General features: G+C 54.0%; 1 protein-coding gene across 1 annotated transcript in view; it reads right to left on the minus strand.

Moving 5' to 3' along the window:
- CHST8 (carbohydrate sulfotransferase 8) overlaps window positions 1–23,530 on the minus strand; it is a 125,113-nt gene that overhangs the window by 2,228 nt on the left and 99,355 nt on the right. The gene's annotated exons all lie outside the window — the stretch shown is intronic.

A 23,530-nucleotide genomic window follows, 5' to 3' on the forward strand; every position in this document is an offset into this window, starting at 1 on the left:
GCTTCCAAGGACCTGCTCATGGGCTCTTGATGGTGGATACCTGGACTGGAGGGTACTAGCAGTGGGCTCTGAGAAAAGGTAGTTCGGGATGGGGGGCAGAGAGGAACGGGCATGGCTCAATGCGAGTCCCCTTCCACTCCCCTACCCACATGGAAAATGAGGGTGCAGCAAGATGTGGTCCCACAGGCTCCCAGCTGATGACTTGTCTGTATCTTACCTCCCGAAGCGACCTGGAATGTCTCAAAAGGTGTCCTGTCCAGGTGTACCCACACATCTGCTCAGTGGAACAGCCAGGAACCTCACAGGACTGCTCCACACCCCCTCACAACCTCACACTGTCATTAAGCCATGGAAAGCTTTGTCCATCCCCTCTCAATGCCCTCGATCTAGTCGATGTGGACTTTCTGTACTTGGAATCCCACACACTTATACCCACACCTTTGCACACACAGGCCTGGGAGTGGAACACATGCCTTCCTTTGGATGAGTGCCTCCCCACTTGCTCTGGGAAGTCCTCTAACCTCAGCACCTACTTCAAAATTTTGGCCAACTCAGCTGACCCTGGGGCTCTGGCATGAGCTGGCCACATCTGCTCACCCTAGTCTCCCCCAAAGGGCTGAGCAGAGCCCAGGCATGGGGGTGACTGTCCAGCAAGCCCTTGGCATTGGAGGGAGATGGAGACAGATCGGTGCATTGCTGACCACACTCCACAATGTCCCCCCTCTTCCCTTTAGCTTGGAGGGGACCAAAGTCATCCAGGATAACAGGCTCTGGGGAAATGAACCTTTGGTCAGAGGAGAGGATTCTGCTTCATACTCTGGTTTGTTTTGAGGGAAGTCCTAGGAAAACAAGAGAATTTCCTTTGGGGGAACTTATTTAGGAATCTTAGCCTCCTTCCCCATCCCTGCCTGGTCACTGAGGCATCAGGGGCTCTTCTAGGTCTCGCACCATGTAAGTCGCTGTTTCTACTCTGAGGCTTTGTCAAACGCCACAGTCACAATCAGAACCAGGAACCCTTTAAACAAGTGAAGATTTGAACTTCCAGTTGGCACAATGGGGTACACCTGTTCTGGCTGCTGCTGGGCTGTGTGCGCGAGATGTCCCCTGCTGCCTCTGTATACTTGGCATAGGCCCAGTGCCTAGAGCCCAGCTGCTGAGAGGACATCCAGGTCCTCTGTCCCTGACCCAGAAACTCTGCCGATTTCTCCATGAGGTCCAGTCTTACAGGTTCAGCCACTGCTATGACCCTGACCTCATACCAGTCAGTCTGAGGATGTGCTTATACGTCTCCTTCATTCACCAGCTAGCGAGGAGGTGGGGACATAAGGTCACCCCTGGGCTGGAAAGTCGACATTCCCAGGTCCTACTGGGAACTTCTTTGAGTTCCAAAAGTGGCACAAAGGTGGAACTTGGGCACTTTGCATGTTTCTTTTGTTGCAATACTTCTTTTTGATCCCTTTGTGCTGGGAACAAGGGTGTGCCCTTCCCTGGGCAGAGGACAGAGTGTCCTTGCCTTCCTGGGCATCTTCAAGCATAAGCAGTATGTGTACAGGTGGGAGAGCCCTGAAGCAGGATAGACTCTTCCACAGAGGCTAAGGGGGAGCCCTGCATAGAACCACCCCTTGGGGCATGCAGTGGGTACTTGACCCTGAGATGGGAGTCTTTTCAAATTGAGTCCCTCATCAGGGTCCACTTCTCATCCCAGAGCCTACTTCCCTCCTGCCTCTACCCTGCTCCCCCCTCATTCCAGCCTGAGCTTCTAGAGCTCCTTTCTTTCTGACACATGAGGGTTTCCTCCTGCAGCCAGTGATCACAAATCCCTTCCCCAGAAGGGACCTGCCACACATTCAGTTTTCCTCCACACTGCTGGGTTTCCTTAATTATTTTCTTCTGGTGACGGCAGCTGGCTCTGCTAAATCACCTCTCCTCCTCAGAGTCTCAGATACGGGAATTTACTCTGCTTGTCAATCCAGTCAACTTGTCAAGGTCCGGTGGCACTTATTTATATTCCTTTTCTAGAGCAAATGAGTCATGCCAGATTTGGCCAAGAGTGGGACTCAAAAGCCACTCTCAAAAGGCACCCTGCCAGCCGGTGGAGCTGGGCAAGGATGTGCTCATGGGGATGTCAGCCCTCACAGCTGCGACCTCCCACTGGCGCTGTCCTCACAGCCTGGAGGGTGGCGGGCTGTGGGACCTGTCCCATTTCCTCCGTGCAGACTAGACAGAAGGGTGGTGAGCCTCAAGGGAGTTTCGAGGTTGGCCCACTTGAAGGCTGGAGAGAACATCCCTGCTGGACAGAGCTCGGGATGGACAGAGTCCCTGGCCTCTTGGCCACTTTTACCCAGGAAAGCCAACTCGGCTGCAATTGTCCCCTCTGACAAGAATAATTGTCTTGTGGAAAACCCAACAACAGATCTTATGTGGGGCCCGAGTTTGCCACTAGCTGTATGTTCTCAACCTTTAAACTTACCGCAGCTCATTTGGCAAAGACTGACCCTTTTTCCATATGCCATTTTGGAAGAAAGACAGGAAGTTAATGAAGGATATGTAACAGGCTCGCCCCCCTGCCAGGGGCCCCCGGCCCTACTTTTTCTGTGGAGGAAGCTATTCTTCCATGCACTGCTTGGATAAAGGCCAAAACAAAGATCACCCCTTGCTCTGAGCAAGTGAGGCTGTCTTGGGTGCCTTGAGGCTGGGGTCTGCATACCCCTCAGCGGGCTGCACTTCAGGACGCTGGACAGCTCTGTGGAGTGACCAGGGAAAGGCAGTTAAGGGTCCTGCCTCTGCTGCCTCCACGAAGAAGGTATTGGCACCAGGAGCCATCAGACTCAGTGCCATGGGGGACTTGTGTGTGTGTGTGTGTTGGGGGGGGGGCACTTGGCTACAATATAATCACCACCAGCCCCTTCCAAGCCCTCGAATGAACATGCAATCAGATAAAAACAGTGGGCTTGCTGAGCAACACAAGCCACATCCCTTAGCCTCCTTGTCCATCTGATGTCACCAGTGCTGCCACATGCCTCCGCTGTCTCCCTCACCCCCACCCTGAGGCAGAGGAATCCCAAGGCGGTCATGTACATGCTCCACATTCAGTGTCTGAGTTACCTGTCTTCTCCTTTCAACATAATGTTAACAATCTGTAAGGGAGCTCCGTCCCCTGCACGGTAAGGAAAAAACAACCACTTTCTCTTTCTGGACAGATGACATTTGCAGAGTGGATGAAACACACACTGTACAGTAAGAGTGAGCATTGTTGAGAATAAACAAGGCGTGAGTTATTGAGACTGCCAAGTGGGCTCCACACTGTGAACTCTTCATTGGCTGAGGGTTTTCTTCTGAGTGTTTGGCTGAAAGCTTGCTGTTTACCTGCCAAAGGAAGGCAAAGCCTGATGAGGGTGTACGTGGCCAGTTCCTTATAATTAGGCTGTGAAGCCTGGGTCTGGAGCAGAGCTGCGGAGGGGACTTTCATGGTCATGTGGGCTGCTGCCTCCTCCTCTCCGAGTCACAGGAGAGACACCTGCTGGGTTCAATCCAAAAGTCCTAATCTCTGATGCCCAGGACCCACTGGGGGTCAGGCTGTGTAGACCGGTGACACTGACGTGAGTCAAAACAGGACCCAAGTCCCTAGAAAGTGCTGGAAGTACCACATGAACCCTTGGTTGGTCATGTTTGAGGACAGTGACTGCTATTCTGGCTGCTCAAATCTCAGTCCCGGGTCCTGATAGTGGGGAGAAGGTCCTGCTGCTTTGAACGCTGTGGCCTGGGGGCAGGCAGGCAGGGCTGTCCTGGAGGAGTCAGAGCTGCAAAGGGAAACAGATGGGAGAATGGAAGGGGCCAGGAGGGCCACGGGGCATGGGTGGGAGTCCACACTCCCTGCTCTGTGCGGTGTTGGGCTTGTGGTTGTGGACCCTCAGAGCATCACCGAACTGTTTCCTTGGCCCCTTTTCCATATCTTGGATCTTCTGGTGGCCGTGTCTGTGTGGCCATGACCATCTGTTCTGTCTGTCCACAGGTCCGCTTCTGCTGCCCATCAGGCCAGGAAACATCCAAGGCTTTCTGGCCGGCCTGAGCCAGGGAAGACACTGAAAACGAGGCCCCCCACTGCATCTTGGTTTTCCCCCATGTGTGAGATATGGAGTCCAAGCTTCGGTCCCACCCCAGAGTCCCTGGCAGACGTGTCTGGTGGATGAACAGTGTTGCCCTGCTCTGCTGTTTACATCCTACTTAGAGAGTAGTAGCTCCCGCCCCGAACACATGTGCTGTGACCAAGGTCTCTGTGCCATGAGGCAGCTGGTAGCATAGAGGTTCTCACGCGGTGGTGACGAGACACAGGTGTGAGTCAGGGATGCCGGCAGGAGAAACTGAGCCAGGAGGGTGTGCTGCTCACTGGTGTCCAGGGAGGAAGCCCTGAGGGAGCTACCAGGCCCCAATCCATAGGGAGCACAGAAGGGCTCTGAATGAGGGGCTCAATTCGTCCTCCATGACTCAGATATGTATATGGGGGGATTTATTTTAAGCAATTGGCTCATGCAATTGTGGGGGCTGGTAACAACAAAATCTGCATGCTGGAGATGCAGAGAAGAGACCATGCCGTAGGCCGAGTCTGAGGGTCACCTGGAGGCAGAATTCCCTCCTCCTTGGAGATCCTCAGTCTTTTCTCTTAAAGCCTTCAACTGACTGGATGAGGCCCACCCACGTTATGGGTAATCCGCTTTACTCAAAGTCTACTGACTTAAATATTCATTACATCTAAAAACATACCTTCACAGTAACATCTAGACTGGTGTTTGACCAAAAATCTGGGCACTATAGCCTGGTCAAGTTGACACCAAATTAACTATCGCAAAGGGTATAATAATTTTTTAGGGCTTGTGGTAACAAAGCACCACCAAACTGGGTGGCTTAAAATAACAAACATTTAATTCTCTCACAGTTCTGGAGGCTGTATGTCTGAAATGAAGGTGTCGGCAGGACTGTGTTGCCCCCCCAGCCTCTTCTAGTGTCTGACAGCCCCAGACGTTCCCTGGCTTGTGGCTACCAGCCTCTGCCCCCATCTTCACATTGTTTGTGGCTCTCACTTCTCCTCTTCTTCAAAGGACACCAGTCATTTTGAATTAGAACCCACACTAATGACCTCATCTTAACTTAATCACATCTGCAAAGACTCTATAAGGTCATATTCACTGGTCCCAGGGGTTGGGACTTCAACATAATTTGGGGAAGGGGACACAGTTCAACCCATAACAGGGGGTAAGGTGACTTCAGGGAGTGGGCTTTAAGGGCACTCTGGAGGCAGGGCAGGAACAGCCTGGCGGAGAAAACATGTCTCCAGCTGATCAGTAGATCGTGTTCTCGATGTTCTTAGGCAAGGACCACGTCTTATTTGTCTGTGTGGGACAGTCTGGCAAAATGCCCAGCACACAGCACACAGCAGGAGCTCAATAAATGCTTGTCGAAAGGGTGGCGCTGCTTGGACTGAGACCTGCCCCTGGAGGAGCTTCTCCAGCTGGGTCTGGCAGCCTGTCCCCACCACCTACACTGTGTGGTCAGATCTATAATGCACCCAACTGGCCGCCTCCCTTGCCATCTGTGGGGCACCAGGCTAGGCCTGTGGCCCCAAGGCGGCCACACCTCCCTGGCTCTTCTCCCACCAGCTCAGGCTCTGCCCTTTTGAGGGGCAACTCACCCCCAACCCCCACCATCGGCCTCTGTGATGCCTCATTGTGAGCTGCTCCCTTCCTCTGGGCAGGTTGTTAATTCATGCAGATGAGATGCAAAACTGAAGTTTAAACACACTCAGCAATTAGAGGGCAGCCTGGACTCAAGGCACAGAATTCAGATGGAAGAAGCCTCACAGAAGGGTCTTAAATTCTCACTTGTGATCACAGGAAAATCCGACTCATTAAATTCTCTGCTTGGGCTCTGTGCACAGCCATGCCCGCCTCTGCTGGCCGGGGCCCAGGGCAGGGAGACAGGGATCCCAGCTGCTCTGAGGTCAGAGTGTGGACCTCGGGGAGAGGCAGGGGCCAGGCTGGGAGCGCCCCCGGGCAGGGCAGCGGGTGGCCCTACAGGACCCTCTCCTCTTGCCTCAGCCTCTGTGGGTGGGCTTCTTCTAGTTGTTCGAAGACCACCAAACTCATGGTGAGGCGACACTGGAACCCCTGACCTTTGGCGCAGAGCAGAGCAGGGCCTCCCCTCCCTCCTCTGGGAGACTCCACTTGGAGTCATAGCTTTTAACAAAGGGCCATGTGTTTTAAAAGAAAAGAGCACAGCTATGTGACCTGGGACAAACCCCTTGACTTCACCACACATCAGTTTCCTCATCTGTAAAATGGGATAAAAATACCCATCTTGCAGGTCCATAAATGTGCAAATGAAGCACGCACAGTGCCTGGCACAGAGACCCCGTGGGAGGGAAGCCGCCAGTTCCTGGGATTCCTATCACCGGGTCACCTTCACAGCGGCTGAGCTTCTCAGAGCGCAGCTCCTGTACCAGCACGGGGACTCCGGGACCTGTCTGCAGAGGAGGGAAGCGGGAATTTTCCCGTCTCGGGCTGATGGGCATCTGACGGCTCTGACCACTACTTGTTTTGTTTAGCGATTCCATTCCCTCGCCTCCGTGATTAGGATCCACGATTCAAATGGGTAGCCCTCTGTCAGCTCAGCCTGGGCGGTGAATTCCCTTACAGCTGTCAGAGCGGAGCGCCGGAGCTGCCTGTCAGTCAACCAGCCAGCCAGTTAGCCGGTCTGCAAACCCAACAGCTGTTGTGCTGCTCCACACTCACCCATCTGCCCATCACTTGCGGGAGTGGGGGGAGTCCCTGAGCATCTATCTCCCCCTCTCTCTGGTATCCACAGGGAGGGGTCCCCAGCTCCTGATCCAAAGGTCTCCTCTGTCAGAGCCTGGGGGTGATTCCTACTGTGTTCGGGGGGGTCGTGCGCACCCCCAGGTGCCATGCCCTGCACTGTACCTCCACGTGTGCATGTCACATGGAACTGATGAGGGACAGCATGCACACGGGGGGGGGGGCGTCACATTGCTTCTCCGTGCACACATCCTGCCGTGTGACACGGCGTGCTCTGGGCGGGGAGCGTGTGTGTTCATGTCCGTGTATGGCTTCTGAGAGTACGTGGCGTATGGCTTAGAATAGGTCATGCCTTTCCTGCCTTCCTGTGTTCTTTCAGCACACATGAGCCTGGAAGGATTTGCAGGAGCTTGTCAATGTTGCTGAAGGGGAGAAAGAATGAAGTTCATGACACTCACAGGCTAAGCCCCGGCGCCCCCTGGTGGCCTGTCTCTGCCTCCCCTGCAGGCCACAGAACACAGTCATGCTGGCCAACACCGTCTGTCCCTTCTCTACACGCGGATTGAGCACCTCCATGTGCCAGGTGGTCTTACACACTGGTGACTGTGTCTTGGCCATGAATGGGACAGTCGTGGCCAATGCCCTGGCGGAGCTTACGGTCTAACAAAGAAATGAGGCACTGAGCAATCCCATGTGTAATGGCTGCAATGCTGCATCAGCAGGCAGCATGTGACAGGGGAGGGGAATCAGGCGAGGTCTCCCTAAGGTAGTGACAATTAATTGGCACTGGGGGTAATGAGGGCATTTCTGGCAGAGATCGCCTTGCACCACAAGAGCATCCTTATGGGATGAAGGGGCAGAGAGACCAAAGGGTGTGGAGAAATGGTGGGGGGTGGGGGTGGGGAGCAAGCTGGAGGCCCTATCACCCTGACAAAGACCCTTCATCTTATCTCCTGAGGCCCAAGGGGCATCTACAAAGGCTTTAATCTGGGAGCTGTTTGGAATTTAAGGACCATTCTGAGATGAAGAGCTGAAGACAGAAGGAGAAAGCGTGGTGAGAGGTTGCTGCCACTGTCCAGGGAGGAGACGCGTGAGGCCTGACCGCCAGTGGGCCTGGCAGAAGGCAGAGAAAGACGTGAGGAATATTTCAGGATGAATGAGCAGAGCAGTGCACTGGCCCTCTGGGTGGTGGGAAGGACCGACTTTGCAGTGTCTGCTAATTCCCGTGGTGTAAATACTTCCTCCGCCGTCGATTCCAAGCTGGTACCGTGAACAAGGGCTTGGGCCCTTGTGGGCTGCAGGTGCAAGCCAGCTCTGGGTCAGTACCACTCGGGGACTGCCTGGAGGCACAATAAGGGAGATTCTGGTTTCTGGCTTGAGCAGGGGGACAGTGATGCCATTTCCTGGGGACGGGGTGCAGATCCTCATGGAGTCTGAGATGCCTACAGGATCTCCCAAGTATAGACGTCCAGAGGGCAGATGGAGGGAGAAGGGGATGAACTGGGCAGACGTTCGAATGCAGGAGCAGGGTCCACGGCCTGGGGCCATCCGGGGTCTGGGGAGTGTGCTGGAGAGGAGGGGCAAGCCAGGTGGTGGCAGCCAATCAAAGTCCGCCTATATCCAGGGCCCACACAGAGCCAGAGACTCAGGCTCTGGGTGACTGAGGCCAGGTCAAATGGGACTTCTCCTGTGTGGCTGTCAGGGGCCTGATTTGGTGTCAGTATTGGTGAATTCCTACCAGAGGTTTCTAAGAAATAAAAAGCAATGAGTCATGCTGGAGCCTGAGGCTGCCTGTTTGCAGGGAAAGTGCCTGCAACACCAACTGGCCCAGCCCCGCGACTGGCGCCTCATCACTGGAAGGCAGTCGGGCCACCAGAGGCTGCCGGCGGGGCAGCCTCATTACTGTGGTGGCCCAGTCACAAGATAATGATCGGCCCAGCTCTGGCTGGCTTCGGGACGTGTCGTTCCGGCTGCGGTGTCAATTACTGAGCTGGCCTGTGGCTGTCAGACCCGTCACAGCTGCTGCCTGCGATACCCTGAGAGCCACAGAAGTAAATCCATTCTAGCTGGTGCTTCCTTGAAGCTCCCCACTCCCCAGCCACCCTGGACCCGCTGCAAGAACCGCTCTGTCCTGAGGGACTCACTCCAGGCCCCCCGGGGTTGGGAGGGAGTCAGGCTGCTGGAAGTGGGACCGCACAGGGGCTGCCCAGGGGGCTCAGGGACCGAGGTGCCCCAGAGGCCTTGCATGGCGGTCACCGCTACTGCCCACCAAGTGCACCCAGAGGGGCCCTGAGCCCGGGCAGCAGGCCCTCCCTCCCAGCCTGACTCCAGCAGCTGCAGCTCCAGGCCCTCCAGGACCACGGAGGCCGCTGACCAGCAACTACATTTCAGGGATCGTCTTCCCTGAGCAGAACAGAGTCTCTGGCGACTCATGGGTTGCAGGGGTGAGCCTGGAGGTGCTTGGGGCACTGGGGGCAGGAGCTGGCCGTCAGTCCAGCCGATCCCTGCCACGGGCCTAGACAGCTGCAGTCCACATGTCAGAGGAGATGTGACTCCCAAGGCGAGGCCTTGAATGACGGGTCACGTCCAGCCAAGGACTGGGCCCCCAGCAGCTCAGGGGGCCTCTGGCCAACTTCTCTGAGGGGCAAGGCAAGTAACCTTGACCTTGGTGGATGCTGACTGCACGGGACACCATCATCGCTGGACATCTAGCCAAGACCCACCTCCTTTCCCTTCTGGTGGGCCTGCCCTTGGCTCTGCCCAGCCCGGCGCCTTGTCCTCCTACTGCCCCGGCGCAGTGTGCTGGACTGGGCTCCACACCCACGTGACACACTCACACTGACTCACAGCCCCCCGCTCGTGGACGGTGACCAGTTCTGGGGCACTGACAGACAGCATGGCTGAGCCAAGACGGAGGGCCCTGCTGGCGTATATTCGAACATCTTTCTGGAGGCAACTGCGGAAGGGCCCAGAGAGGAGTAAGGCCTGCAGGAAGGGCAGAACTGGTTAGGATTCTTACATCCTAAGCAGGTGAGGAATGGGGTGCCTGAGCGCAGGCAGTGCGGGGAGATGAGAAGTAGAGGGAGAGCTGGAGGGCTGGGTGAGTCGGGGTGTGAGGGGGAGGGTAGGAAAATGTTTCTCCCCCCACATGCGGTCACAGGGAGGTCTAGGGGGACAGAGGGGCCCATAGGGGAGAAGCCCCAACGCTGAGTCAGGCCATATTGACCCAGAGACACAAGACTTGAGTCAGGCTCCTGGAGAGAAGCTCTCAGTTGGCAACTGTGCAGGGTGGGGTGAGAACCGTCCAGACACAAACCAAGCAGCCCAGCCCCGAGCCTTCCAGCATCCTTTAGAGCACAGCTAACACAGAGCCGCATAACAACACCCTCGTTAGCTCTGAGCACAGGAATATTAAGTAGAACCAAACCCTGCAAATGTCATCCAGCATTTTCACAATTGTCATGTGCACCGAGAACTTGCCGAAGTCTTTAAGGCAACCTCTCAGCTGAGACCCTCGGTCCCTTCCCGCCCCCAGCGTCTCTGGGGGGCGCCTCCTATGAGAGGCCCCATCTGCTGGGAGCCCAATGCTCTTTGCCAGGGTGGGGCGGGGGTGCCGGGGTTCCCGGAAGGCACTGGCTGAGGTCTCTGAACCTTCCCTGCCAGTTCAGCAGGTGTCTTCTTGAAATTAGACCAGCCGGCCTTGCATATGCAGCGTGATCCCGTGTAATGGCTGCTCGAAGGTGGTGGGGGCTCTCTGTGAAAGAAGGAGCTGGAGACGACCGTGAGCTGTTCTCCTGCTTCCTTTGAAGTCCCACCGGCGGCAGCTCTCAGGGCGACGGGAGCCGTCACAGGCACGGAGACGACCCCACCCCGCTGTGTGCTTTTCCTGCGGAATTAAGAGCCTCCCGTCTCCCGGATTACCCGGCGTGTGTTTGAGGCACCTCTTTGCAGTCGTGGATGTGCTATTCCAAGAAACAAAAGCAGCCCGGCTTGTGCCTTCGGCTTTCCACGCCTGTGTGTGGTGCAGATGAGGGGTTGCCGGTGGAGGGGTGTATGGGCCATCCTCCCCAGAATTAATGATTCGCTAGCTGGGTGAGAGCTGTTCAGCCCACAGAGGCATCTTCTGCAGGATTAAACGTCATTCCTTCTAATGACTTGATTTATGTCTGGAGGTTTACAGCTCCAAACAAAATATTGTGATGATGGCAATAAATCACACCGGGGATGCTTAGAACGGCAACGAGCATGTTTTCTGTTTGTTCGGGAGGTGGTTACAGAGCGAGGAGGTGCTGTCTGATAGTACAGGGGGAGCCCAGGACACATGGGGTGTGGGGCAGTGGGCAGCGTGATCGGGGTGCAGCAGGCGTTGAAGGCCTGAGGCTCTGGGGGAATTTGTGATTGGAGATGCCAGAGATTTTGGAAGAGCTGGAGATGGCCAGGGAGGGCACTATCCCAGGTGCTGGGGGCAGTGCGTGGGTGGTGGACCTCCTGAGAATGTCATTTCCAGCTTTCAGCCGCTGTCTGACCTGCTGCATCCCTACCTAGGAGCTAGCTGAGGTCAGGGCAAGGAATCCTCCCAAGGATGACACCTTTCCTCTGTGCTCAGGACAGCTTCTGGAAGACACCGGGGCTGTTTTCCAGTCTGCGACCTTGTCTTGGGTGGGGAGAGAGCAGGATGGGCCAGACTAGAGCTGCTCTGCAGGGCTGAACCCCTCAGGAGAATGAGGACCAATCTGGCTGCAGACAGGTGGCCCTGGGCTGGCATCTTTCACACAGACAATCAGCAGAGAGTGATCGCTCTCCACCGAGACCTCACCCCGCTGAGAAGAGCTCAGAGGAACACTGACGTCAGCCTCAAGGTTCAGGAAGAAACTGGCAGCCCTGCTTCCCCAGCTCCCGTCCTTGGCTGAACTATTCTGTCAGAGATGCTGTCACCTGTGCCCCCAATATCTGGGATGGGCTGACCTTGTGAGGCAGGGCAGAGGCTGGAGAAGGTGTGGGGCAGGGGGAGGGGTGCACAATGCAACTGGACCATTCCTGCCAACCCAGCAACTGCTCTGTTCTGGCTCAGAGTCTGTGAGAGTATGAGCCTCCTCCTTGGTGAAATTACTCCTGTCCCTGGCATCTAAGCCCCAAGAAAAAGGATGGCAGGAGGCAGAACAGGGGTCAAGTGTCAAGGAGGGTCTATTCCCCCCAGGGGAACACTGCCTTTTCAAGGCATGTGTTCTCAGAAGAGCCCATGGCCTAAAATGCCCCATCAGAGACACTTTGCCTATAAGAAGTCATGTTACAGGGTGACTCAGGAACGCTGGGCACTGGGAGAAAGTGATCCGTTACTAGGTGTGTGGCCCCAGCCCCTGCTCATTGCACATTTAACTGGGAGGTGGGGGTGGGAGGTGTTGTACAAGGGGTGTTTTCTGCATCAGGTGTGATGGAGCACAGGTGATGGGAAGATGGCACATGGGTGGCACATGGATGGCAGCTGGGCTGGTGGGTGTGTGACAGGTGGATCATGAGTGGGTGACAGGTGGCAGGTGGGTGACAGACAGGTGGATCGTGAGTGGGTGACCGGTGGGTGGTGGGTTGGTGGTCCGAGATCCAGAGGAAGGGATTTGAGACAGAGGCTGGGCAAATGCGAGGGCTGGCAGGTGGGCAGCTGGAGAGGAGACAGGGATGGGGAAGCCACACAGCCACAGACAGGCTCCAGTCCAGCCCCACTGGCTAAAGCTGCAGCCTCTGGTTGTCCCTTCCCCGTGGGCAAGAGGGACAGGAATCTCAGGCCCTCCTGATTGTCTCTGGCTTTTCTGAAGGTGGCTCAGGGGACAGCTCCAAATTGAAGGTAAGCCAGGGTCCCTAGAGATTCCCTTGAGCCTTGAGGGTACATCTCTCGCTGTTGCGAAAATGGCCCTTCCCTTGTCACAAAATACCAGAAGCCATCTCCAATGTCCAATGACAAAGCTCTGTCCATCTTTGATTAAAACAAGGGCAAAAATGAAACCCTGTTTCTTTTCTGAAGTCTGGCACATTTTGATAATGAAACCTTTAGAACGTATAATACTGAAACCTTTCTAATTCCAGGCAGATAAGGAATAATGGCAACATTATTTCAACTTCAGGAGCAAGAAATAACCTTTTATCACCTAATTTAACCATGTTACTGGGAAAATATGTTAGGAGAATGTAAAATGCTATTTAAATGATAAAATATGCCATCTTGGATGGCAAGGGTTTTAATTACCACAATCAGAGTCCAAACACACTTCCACGCCAGCTCTGACAGCCAGTGCTAATGACAGTGTCCGTAACAAGGCACGGTGGAGAGGGTCAGCACTGACTTCTGCCATCTCCCCTGGGAACTGCCAAACCCGACAGCTGCCGGGCTCCTCGGTGCTCATCAACATCAATGCTTTGTGAAGTATGAATCGGTTCCGATATTAATATTAATCGGCCAACACATTAATATTAATCGGTTAATATATACTTCCCATGACAACAAGAGATAAAGGAATCTTATTATGTGGTGGATCAGGGAACACGGAATATCTAAGCATATTTCCTTGGGACGCACAGCATAAAGGAGCCTAAGCCTCTTAGGCATGTCGTCTCCGCAGAGAACGGACCTGGGGTGCACGCGTGGGCAAAGTCACAAGCAGGGAAAGTGAATTCCTCCCCAAGGGACAGGGGGAGTATTCTCCCCAGTGGGTGAGCAGGTTGGTGGGAGGGTGGTGGGTGTGGGCGGCCCCCACAACCCTTCCGCTTGGGGCATGATCTGCAGACCCTTCCCCGGGGACCAGCAGGCCCTACAGAACCGGCCCCCGGATAATGCACCACGGGACAACTCTGCCCTGACCTCCCACCCGCCTGGCCCTGGTGGAGGCGAAGCGTTGCTTCTGTATTTGTTCATTTGAGACCTGGTGCTGCTTGAGGACAGATGGGCAGCTAAAGGACTGATCTGGGCTCTCGTGCACTTCAGCAGGGCTGGTTTCACTCTCCCTGTTTTGCATGAGGGCAATGAGTCTCAGAGAGGTTGGGTGTCCCGCCCTTGCCCACACTGCTGGTTGGCTGGGTGGGTAGCAGAGCTGGCGTCCGGGCCAGACCTGACTTGGTGCCCTCATTCTAACCATCAGGTAGCTCTGGGGACAGTGGGCTGGCCAGGAGGCGGTCACAGGGGTCTCAGCACAGCCCTCACAAGTGAGAATGGGCACAAGGGGTTCCTCAGGAGGCCAGCCTGGCAGGCGGTGGGGGCAGGGGGCAGGCGGAGGCGCGAGGCAGCGTGCTCTCCGCAGAGGCTTGCTTTCCTGCATGCTTGCCTGCAGACAGCCTCCACAGGCAAAGGCACATCTGAGCACAATTAACATTTTAAGCACTAATTATTTTACTTGGATGTCTAAGTCTGAGGATCCTTCAATTTCAGGATAATTGGAGAAAAATGGTCATCAGTTATTGAACAGCAGGGGGGCGGCTCCATGCTTCCCCAACACCGAGCCGAGCCGAGAATCATCAGAACATATGGGTCCCCGAAGCAGCCGCCCAGCGGCCGTGCCAGGCGAGGGTGCGGTGGGCGGGCCTTGGGCACCCTGCCCCGCTGTCCCTGACATCTGCTGGGAAGGCTTTTGGGCCGAGTTAATTACTCGCCTTTTTATCTTTTCCATTTTGTTCCATTTTCTGCAACAGCATCTGTTGCAAGAAAACCAAATGCAGGAGGAAATGGGATTCATTATTAAAAGGAGAGCTTATAACGTCCCCTGCACTCCCCCTTGTACTTGATAATAATCTCAGCTCATAATGAAATCCTCGGGCCCTCCCTGGCACGGCTAGACGGGTGGCAGGGGTTGGTGGGGCTGCACTCGCCTGCTGAGAGACAGGTGCTATCCTGAAAGGGAGGCTCAGAGCGAGGGGCTTGGGCCCACGGCCCACCACCCCTCTCCTCTCCCTGGGGCGGCAGGGTGGTGGGCGCCTGGTGTCCAGGGTCTCGTGGGAGAACCATGAAGCTTTGGTGCCCAGGCATGGAAAACTACAAAGGAGGTTTTATTTTGCTTCGCCTGTTTTCTCCTTTGGTCTCCTCTGAGCAACCAATTAAGAGAATCAATAGTTCTGGACCCTAACAGGGAGACTGAGAAGGTGGGGCTCCTGCTGGTGCAGCGGGGGTGCGGCTATCTCTCTGGGTAGCCTCGGTGGACCGGCTGGGGTCTGAAGGTGGGGGCCCAGAGAGAGGAGTGGCCCACAACACAGGGGGAAGGTAACGCTGGGCTCTCCTCAGGGACAGGCCCTCAGGCCCAGGTAATCCCAGACGGCAATGAGCAGGAGGCTCTGAGGAGGAAGGGCCTGTCCCCCTTCGTGACTTGTGGGGGGCCAGAGCCCCTGATGAAGGCATCTAGTTTTGCATCCTCCCAACCCTCACTGTGACCCCTATGACCCCAATCACTGACTCCAAGAGGGTCTCCTAAGTGAACCATGCTGTCACCATCCCCCTCAGCACACCCAGCTGGGGCCCCATTTCTCTCTCAGGTTCCAGACCTGTTTGGCTTCTCCATCTCCGGGAGGGTCCCAGCTCCTCGGGCAGGCCTGATGCAGAGCTGCCTGACGCAGGGTCTGGGTCCTTCTGGGATTCACTCCGCTGGCCTGTCTCTGAGCAATGTGGTCCCTCGGTCACATCAGGGAACCTGGGACCTGGGGTCACCATGGGCACCAGCTCCGGGCTTCACAGAAGCCCTCCGGCCCTACAGGACTCACGCAACATAGCTCGTGAACAGATGGGGGGCAAGAACCACTCAGATCCAGGGTGCCTGCCGCGGCCCCTTGCCTGGCCTGTGCAATGACCCCAGCCCTGTCGTGACCCTGGCACCGCGTGAGCGACAGGCGCGGCGCCCTCCGCGAAGGCTTGTGCCTCCCTTCCCAGGAGCGTAAGCCTGGCCTAGAAGGCTGGTCTCCCGTCTCAGCAGCCCCGGGGCCTCAGGCAGGTGCACCCACCCATTGCACCCACGGGGCCTCAATGGAGAGACGTGGGCGAGCTGGAGCGACGCAGGCCTGCTTGCCCACAGAGGAGAGGCTGCAGCACCCGCCGGGGGACCGGCCCCGCCCCCTCTCTGCCCTCACACCGATCCAGCCGTCCTGGTTGGTGTAGACGGCTTTGATTCCAGGCCCCAGTATCTGCAAAGATCCTGAAAGCCCTGGACCCTTACAGAAGCCCATGAGCTCAGTGCGATCTTGACCCAACAGGACACACAAAGAAACCGAGATGCACGTGTTAAGCCACCCAAGGGTGCACAGCTGGTAGGTAGCTGAGCCAAAATTGGAACCCTGTCGTCCTCGGCCCCAGGGTCTGTTCTCTCCACCGGCTGCTTTCTCATGATGCTGGGCTGGTGGTGGCAAGCGGGGCCCTTCTGAGCGCAGGATGTGGGCTGCCCTAGCCTCCTCGCCTCAGTGCTCAGCACCCTCCTCCCCACAAGGCCTCTTGAGTGCTCCACTCAGGGTGGGACTCTCCTTGTGGCTCTCCCTCCAGGTTCAGCCTAGGCCTTATGAGAAACAGCTTCCGGAACTTCCCTGGTGCCCTCAGGTGTCTGTGTGGACATGAGCTTCCCAGCCTGACCTCTTTCCTTAGATTCTGTTCTCTGCCTTCAGCCCTGGCTGCCGTCACTGTGTGCGGCCCCTCCTCTCTCCACGCACCGGCCCCCAGTTAATGAAGTGGCCTGAGCACTCAGCACCCTCATGGAGCCGGTGGCCAGCAGCAAGGTTTCTGTCTGCAGCCTCAGTTTCACCATCTATACAATGGGAAATCGGTGGCTTTGTTCCCAAAGACAAATGTGTCTCCCAGAGGACGGGACGATGTGAACCACCTGGCCCGTGGGCTTGGTGAAGGAGCACGCAGGAATCCCTGGTGTGTTCACATAGTGAGAGCCCAAGGGGGTCCAGGTGTGGGCCAGATGTTCTATCTCCCCCTCCCCAGCCCAGGCTGCCAGCGGAAGTGGAAACTTGGGGAAGGTACGTTCTGTGAAGGCGCACACCTGGGCTGCTGGTGGGGGCAGAGCCGAAAGCCGTCCTGTCCCAAGTCGTGGATCTGCTTCCCACCGGGTTGGGGGGCCACACCCAGCACACATGTGGAAGACAGACGGGATGGCAGTGAGGATGGAGAGAGCTTCTCGCTCACCCACAGCAGGTGGGAAGCAGAGTGCCTGGGGCAATCTAGATTGCAGGTTTTCTTGTTTCTTTCTTTCTTTTTTTTATGTTTTATTTATTATTGAGACAGAGAGAAACAGAGCATGAGCGGGAGAGGGGCAGAGAGACAGGGAGGCAGAGAATCCAAAGCAGGCTCCAGACTCTGAGTTGTCAGTACAGAGCCCAACTCAGGGCTTGAACTCACGAACCATGAGATCATGACCTGAGCTGAAGTTGGACGCTTAACTGACTGAGCCACCCAGGTGCCCCATAGATTGTGATTTTTCAAGGTCTGAATGTGGAGTATCAAACAGTGGGATGGCCTGGGTTTAACAGCCCCACCAGGTCCAAAGAAGAATTGCATGGATGGTGGGGGGTGGGCAGGGAGGCGAGGCCTGGGCTCGCTCAGGCCAGAGGGCAGCTCTCCCCTTTGTCCTTTGTGGGAGGGGACACCAGACAATCCATGGCCCCTCATCTACTTCTTCCTGCTGCCCATCCTGAGGAAAAATGGCATCTCCATCCACAGACCACACCGTGGTCCCCCCATCTCAGAGTTCCTTACGAGTGTGAAGTTTGTAGCTGTGGCCAGCTCAAAATAGTCTTCACTTGGCTTCTGCATCTCCACCACAGAGCCAGGCCCCATAGATGTGTAGGTAAAATCAAGTTCAGAGCTTAAAGGGTTCCCTTAGAATTATTTTTGTCACGAAACATTTCATTCATGCAAAAAGAATACATAGTATACAAAATATACATGTAAAGAAATACACATGTGGGGCGCCTGGGTGGCTTGGTCGGTTGAGCGTCCGACTTTCGCTTAGGTCATGATCTCCGGTTCGTGGGTTCGAGCCCCGCGTCGGGCTCTGTGCTGACTGCCAGCTCTGAGCCTGGAGCCTGTTTCAGTCTGTGACTCCCTCTCTCTCTGACCCTCCCCTGCTCACGCTCTCTCTCTTTCCTAGAAATAAATAAAACATTAAAAAAATTAAAAAAAAAAAAAAGAAATACACATGTAAAGTATAAAGAATAAGAACAGAAACACCCAGATCTTCATAATCCAGTTTAAGAAACAGAGCTTTATCATATAGAGGAGGACCCCTCTGGGCCCCCTCAGACGTCCCAGCCCACTCCGACCGGGGGTACTCACTGAACTCTGTGTTAATCATTTTCTTGCCTTTCTAAATAGTATTATTTGCATGTGCTTATACCCCTAAGCAACTTAACATTTATTTACTTATTAGATTTTCTGAATGTTTATTTATTTTTGAGATAAGAAATATCTCAAAAATAATAAATATTTTTGAGAAAGAGAGGAAATGAGTGGGGCAGGAGTGGAGAGAGGAAGACAGAAGATCCGAAGTGGGCTCTGCGCTGACAGCACAGAGCCTGATGTGGGGCTCTAACTCACGAACCGTGAGATCATGACCCAAGCCGAAGTCAGGCGCTTAACTGACTGAGCCGCCCAAGCACCCCGTCATTTATTTTTGCAACATAGCTTAGAATTGGCCACAGTGGAAGTAATTACACTACAAAAACGAGCGAATGCTACCAACCAGGGCTTTGTTTGTCCCTTGCCTCCAAAGCACGCTTACCACCAAATGTCTGGTTGTAGACCACCTCCAGGAGGAAGGCATCACCTTCCAGAAGCAGCTCCTGTCAGCGGAGGTCAAGTCCCTGATTAAAGGTGCAGCTGTGAGCCATTAGTTGCCTGCACAGCAGCAGGAGGGGGGGGGGGGATGGGCACACTCACCAGGGAAGCAGAGCTGGGCAGGGCACTCACAGCATCTATTATGAGTGATACCAAGGTCCAGACTCCAAGTGACCCCACAAATCAGTCCACTCATTTTTTATTCTGGGGCTCAGTATTTACAGGCCACTCCCTGGAGTCAAGCACATGCTTACCAGAGCCCTTCCCAACCTGAAATTACTTATGACTCGGCATTCAGGGAGGAAAAGCAATTTTCTCAAAATGTCTGATGTCATGATATATTGTCCTTTTGACATGCATGTGCCAGAAACGATGGCTCTGCAGGTCTGCCCCTCAATTACGATTACCCTGAATTAAAAAGGAGAATTAATACTGCCTGCAGGATGCTAACTCAAGTAGCACCCAAAGAAAATGCCTAGAGCATCTTCTAGAAAAAGACATGCCTTGGAAGAAATTACAAAATGCACCAGGGCTTTGGGCAGATCATTGTTGCCTAGGGTTCCTTCATTAAGTAGAGACTAGCTGTTAGCCTCCCGGCTCTCGGGGTCCCGGCCACGCCTGGCCACACTGCTGTGTACAGGTCCCTTCTGCACTTCACTGAGGACAGCAATGCCTGTGCGCAGGTGTGCTGTGACAGTAAACTTTAGGAACACGCCCACCACCAGGGGAATGGATAAACAAGTTATGGAGTTTCCATACAATGGAATCCTCCTACCCATAAAAAATAAACAGATGTCAATATACACAGATGACAATGGGGACAATGCTAAAAACGTGCCAAATAAAAGAAGCCATATGGTCCATACTGTAGGATCTCACCCATAATGTTCTACCACCAGCAAAACTAAGCTCTAGAGAGAAGATAAGATCAGTGGTTGCCACAGGGGATGGGGACAGAAAGGGGCGAGCAGGCCCATGAGGGAATGTTCCAGGGTGAGGGAAATGTATCTCTCGAGTGGGGTCATGGTATACATTTGTCAAAGCTCACAATGAAGGTGTTTCCCTGTATATAAATTATACCTCAATTAAATTGCTAAAACATCGGGTGAGCGGATTTTAGAACTCTAAAGTGCTGTGTGAAAAATGCTATTTCAGTTTTGCAGACGTCGTACTTGTATCTCAGAAACCAAATGGCAATACCTGGAAGGAAAAAGCTTTTATAACACTGAAAAAAGAACCGAATTCAATAACATCAGCTACAGTTAACTTTCAATGATCCTTGAGTAAGCAAAGCAATGTGGAAAACCTGCCCCCGCCCAACCACAACCAAAGCCTTAGGCAATTCTTGTCACACATGGGACAGAGGGGCCGGGTGAGTGGGGGCTGGGAGCCAGAGGTGTAGGTCGCAATCATGAAACTGGGGGGATAATGGGGTGCAGTGACACGGCGCACAGAGGTCACCTCACCTGAGGCTGTATCTTTATCCTGGGGGCTGCCTGTAACCAACAAGGGGTTGATGTGGAGGAAAAAGGCTCAGCGCTCTTGCACCAATTCAGGACAAGTCTTCGGGCCGACCCAGCTCCAGACTGGCTGGCTACATCCCGGTCCGACTTCTCCCCCTGCCCAATTGCTTCCTTCTCTTTCCCCGCAGGTGTCCATCCCATGGGAACTCCCTCCTATACACTCCTCACACCTCCTCCGAGTCTCCACCTCGGGAATGTGACATTCGCTGCCAGTGGTCTGAGAACGCAGATGCTATGATGAGAGGTTAGACTTGAATCACCTGGCAACCAGCCACCAATGAGGACCCCAGACCCGGCTGTAGGTGGAGCAGACAGCCCCTGGCACGATGCAGTAATGTGACTGTTAAAATTTTTACTGCGGGTGAACTAGCATGGCACGCCAGTGGAAGGAAGTGCACTGGTGTGTCCCAAAATGTATCAAAAGGCTGAGAAATGTGGGGCAAATAGTAATTGAGGGACAATGGGATTCGTTGGCTGTCACCTCTTTGGCAGCCTATCAAGGGACTCTTGTCTTCTGCACTCAGAGGACTCTTAATGGTAAGAGGGGCTGAGCTGCCGAGAAGGTTAATTCTCAGCAGTGTCAGGCGCCTGAGTAAGAAGGAATGGGACCCTGAGAAACGGGATGGAGACACCCAGATTGCTGTATGCGAAGAGGGATGGGACCACACCCAGAAAGAGGTGCAGGACCTGGAAAACAGGTCCTGGCAGGAGCCAGGAGAGCTCACTAAACTTGATTCTGAGGGTGTCGGATAAGCAAGCAGAACACAGAGTTGAATACGGAGGAATAATTTATAGGAGAGCATTCTCCTGGGATATAGGGTTTAACAGCCTGGCAAGGGCCCTGGATGACAATGGTAACATGCTGCCAGGATGCTCTTAGAAACACAGAAGTCAGACGTGGCCCACACTGAACGAAGCCAGAAATGACAGCATTGCCGTGGCAGACGCTGGAGGAAGAGGTGTCTGCCACCAAGGGCTCTCAGAGGTGACCCACCACAGGACAATGTTCTGTGGGAGTCCCCCGTGGCTAACGCAATAGAGAACTCACTGGTGATAGCGACACCAGCATCGATGAGAAGCTCGGAGGCGGCTCTCCTCTGTAGGACAGAGCTGAATGTGGGAGACGCCACTGCAGACCTGGATGCCCAGATACGAAGGTGGGGGGACGACAGGATCTTGAAATGATAGAAGCCACATGGCAGTACTTGGCCATCATGAATGAATCTCAATGAGCAGCACCGTTGGTGTGTCGGTCAAGGGGAGCTGACCTGCAGTGAGCTATGAAGACAGTTACTAAAATATGACATCCCCAAGGGCAGGAAAGATGCGTGGCCAACAAATGTGTGTGTGTGTGTGTGTGTGTGTGTGTGTGTGTGTGTGTGTGTGTGAAGAGAGAGAGAGAGAGAGAGGAGAGAGAGATGTAGGGAGAGAGAATCTTAAACAGGCTCCACACTCTAACATCATGGCAAGTGTAAAGTTTCCCCAGTCCCTCCCCAAAGTGGCCTGTAGCCATTTATTTGGCTAAGTGTACACTGTGGGGGAAGGGGAGCACCCAAACGTTTCTAGAATTTTGTCTGAGCTGACATTTACACATGGGGATTTGATCCTTGGGGATCTGTGGAGTCACTGTAGCCTCCTGGTAGAGGGAGGGCATACAGAGGTCAGGTCAAAAATAGCCCAAGTCAGGTTCACAGACTCCCCCATCCCAGTGATCATTTCCCCGCAGTCCCTGGATGTATAGTTGACGGAACCCCCATGTCCGTGACCCCTGGGACAAGAGCTCTCATAGTTAGGAATGCCTAGTGGAAGCCTTGGAAATTTACCCTATCCCCTGAACCAGGATTCTGAATCAAAGGTAGTATTACTAGAGGAATGGCAGAGATTAGTACTACTTCTAAGGACCTAAAAGTTCCCGGGTGCCTGGGTGGCTCAGTTGGTTAAGCACCCAATTCTTGATTTTGACTTAGGTCATGATCTCATAGTTACAAGATCAAGCCCTGAGTTGGGCTCCACACTGGGCATAGAAATTACTTAGGATTCTCTCTCTTCCTCTCCATCTGCCCCTCCTCTACTTGCATTCTCTCTCTCTCTCTCTCTCAAAAAATAAAATTATAAAATAAAATAATAAATAAAATAAAATAAAATGTCACCAGTCTTGTCCCTACATAAGATGACAGATGACCATGAACTCTATCAAGTTGTAGTCTTAATTGTAACCACCATGTCAGGTGTGGTATCTTAGCTAGAAAAGATTACGTGGCCTCAGCTATGCGACCACTGGTCTGACAAATAGGTTCTTTTCCATTCCTGGCAAAAAGCGGTATCAGAAACAGTTTGTGCTGACTTGGAACGGACAACAGTAGACATTTATAATTGGCTCTGAAGTGAATTTAACTCTCCTCTGCTATAATATTTTCCCAATAAACTCCCTGCACACAAATCTCTCTCAGAGTCTGCTTTCCCAAGGAACCCAACATGCAACAGGCTAAAACAGAAATAAAGTTTTGTAGTCAGGAGCCAACCCTAGTTCAGAGGCCGCCAGCACTGAGGTCACACGCAGAGCAGATTTAGGCAGGATCATGGCCCATTGAGAAGCTCAAAAGACCAGATTCTGGCTGAGATCTAAGCTGGGCCAGGAAACAGAGAAATTAGCGGTTAAGTGATCAAAACCAGACTGAGTCCTGGCACCAAAGAATTCTCTGAGAATGGGACCCTGTGGAGCAGCTCGGCCAGCTGCAAGAAGCGAGGCTGTTTCAGGACAATGGGCAGCACCTAACCTGACTCTGTGGGGTTTAGCCCCATGCTCTGTTCTCCTGTTCCCAGAGGTCCTTGGAAACGGAAGATGTGAAGTCTGTCAACCCTGGAGAGCCTACGTGAGGTCCTGGCCATCATCGTGATTCACCGAAATGGCCATAGGCGAGTTTTCACATTATAGACAATTCGTCAAGGTCCACATCTAAGCTCAGAAGCCAAGATCTGCACACACACAAGATAGCAGTTCTGGGAGCTGACACCAAAATAAGTGATTTATCTCTAGAGAGGCTCACTGTCCAAGGAGGTGGACATGTAATGGCCTTTAGGGGTCCTTGACCCTCTTCAAATGGTGAACAAAGTGTGTGTGTGTGTGTAAGTGTGTGTGTGTGTGTGTGTAAGAGAGAGGGGTGGGGAGGAGAAAAAGTGAAGATCCACTGGTCTGGACCTTTGGCTGAAGCTCCACCCTGCAGCTTAACCACAGGAATCTGAGGATATGCCTTAACTGGCCAGTCTTGATCAGTTTCAGTGTGATTCTCTGCTCCCTGGGAAGACTGTTCCATAAGTTCTCAGTCTAGCAGCTTGTCTTTGTCTCAGACCCAACTTCCCATGGCACATGGCCACACAGGCTGAAAGTCCACAGGGAAACCCAA

This window comes from Hyaena hyaena, unplaced genomic scaffold (assembly GCF_003009895.1).
Source record: "Hyaena hyaena isolate Hyena2069 unplaced genomic scaffold, ASM300989v1 scaffold_61, whole genome shotgun sequence".
Classification (NCBI taxonomy): Eukaryota; Metazoa; Chordata; class Mammalia; order Carnivora; family Hyaenidae; genus Hyaena; species Hyaena hyaena.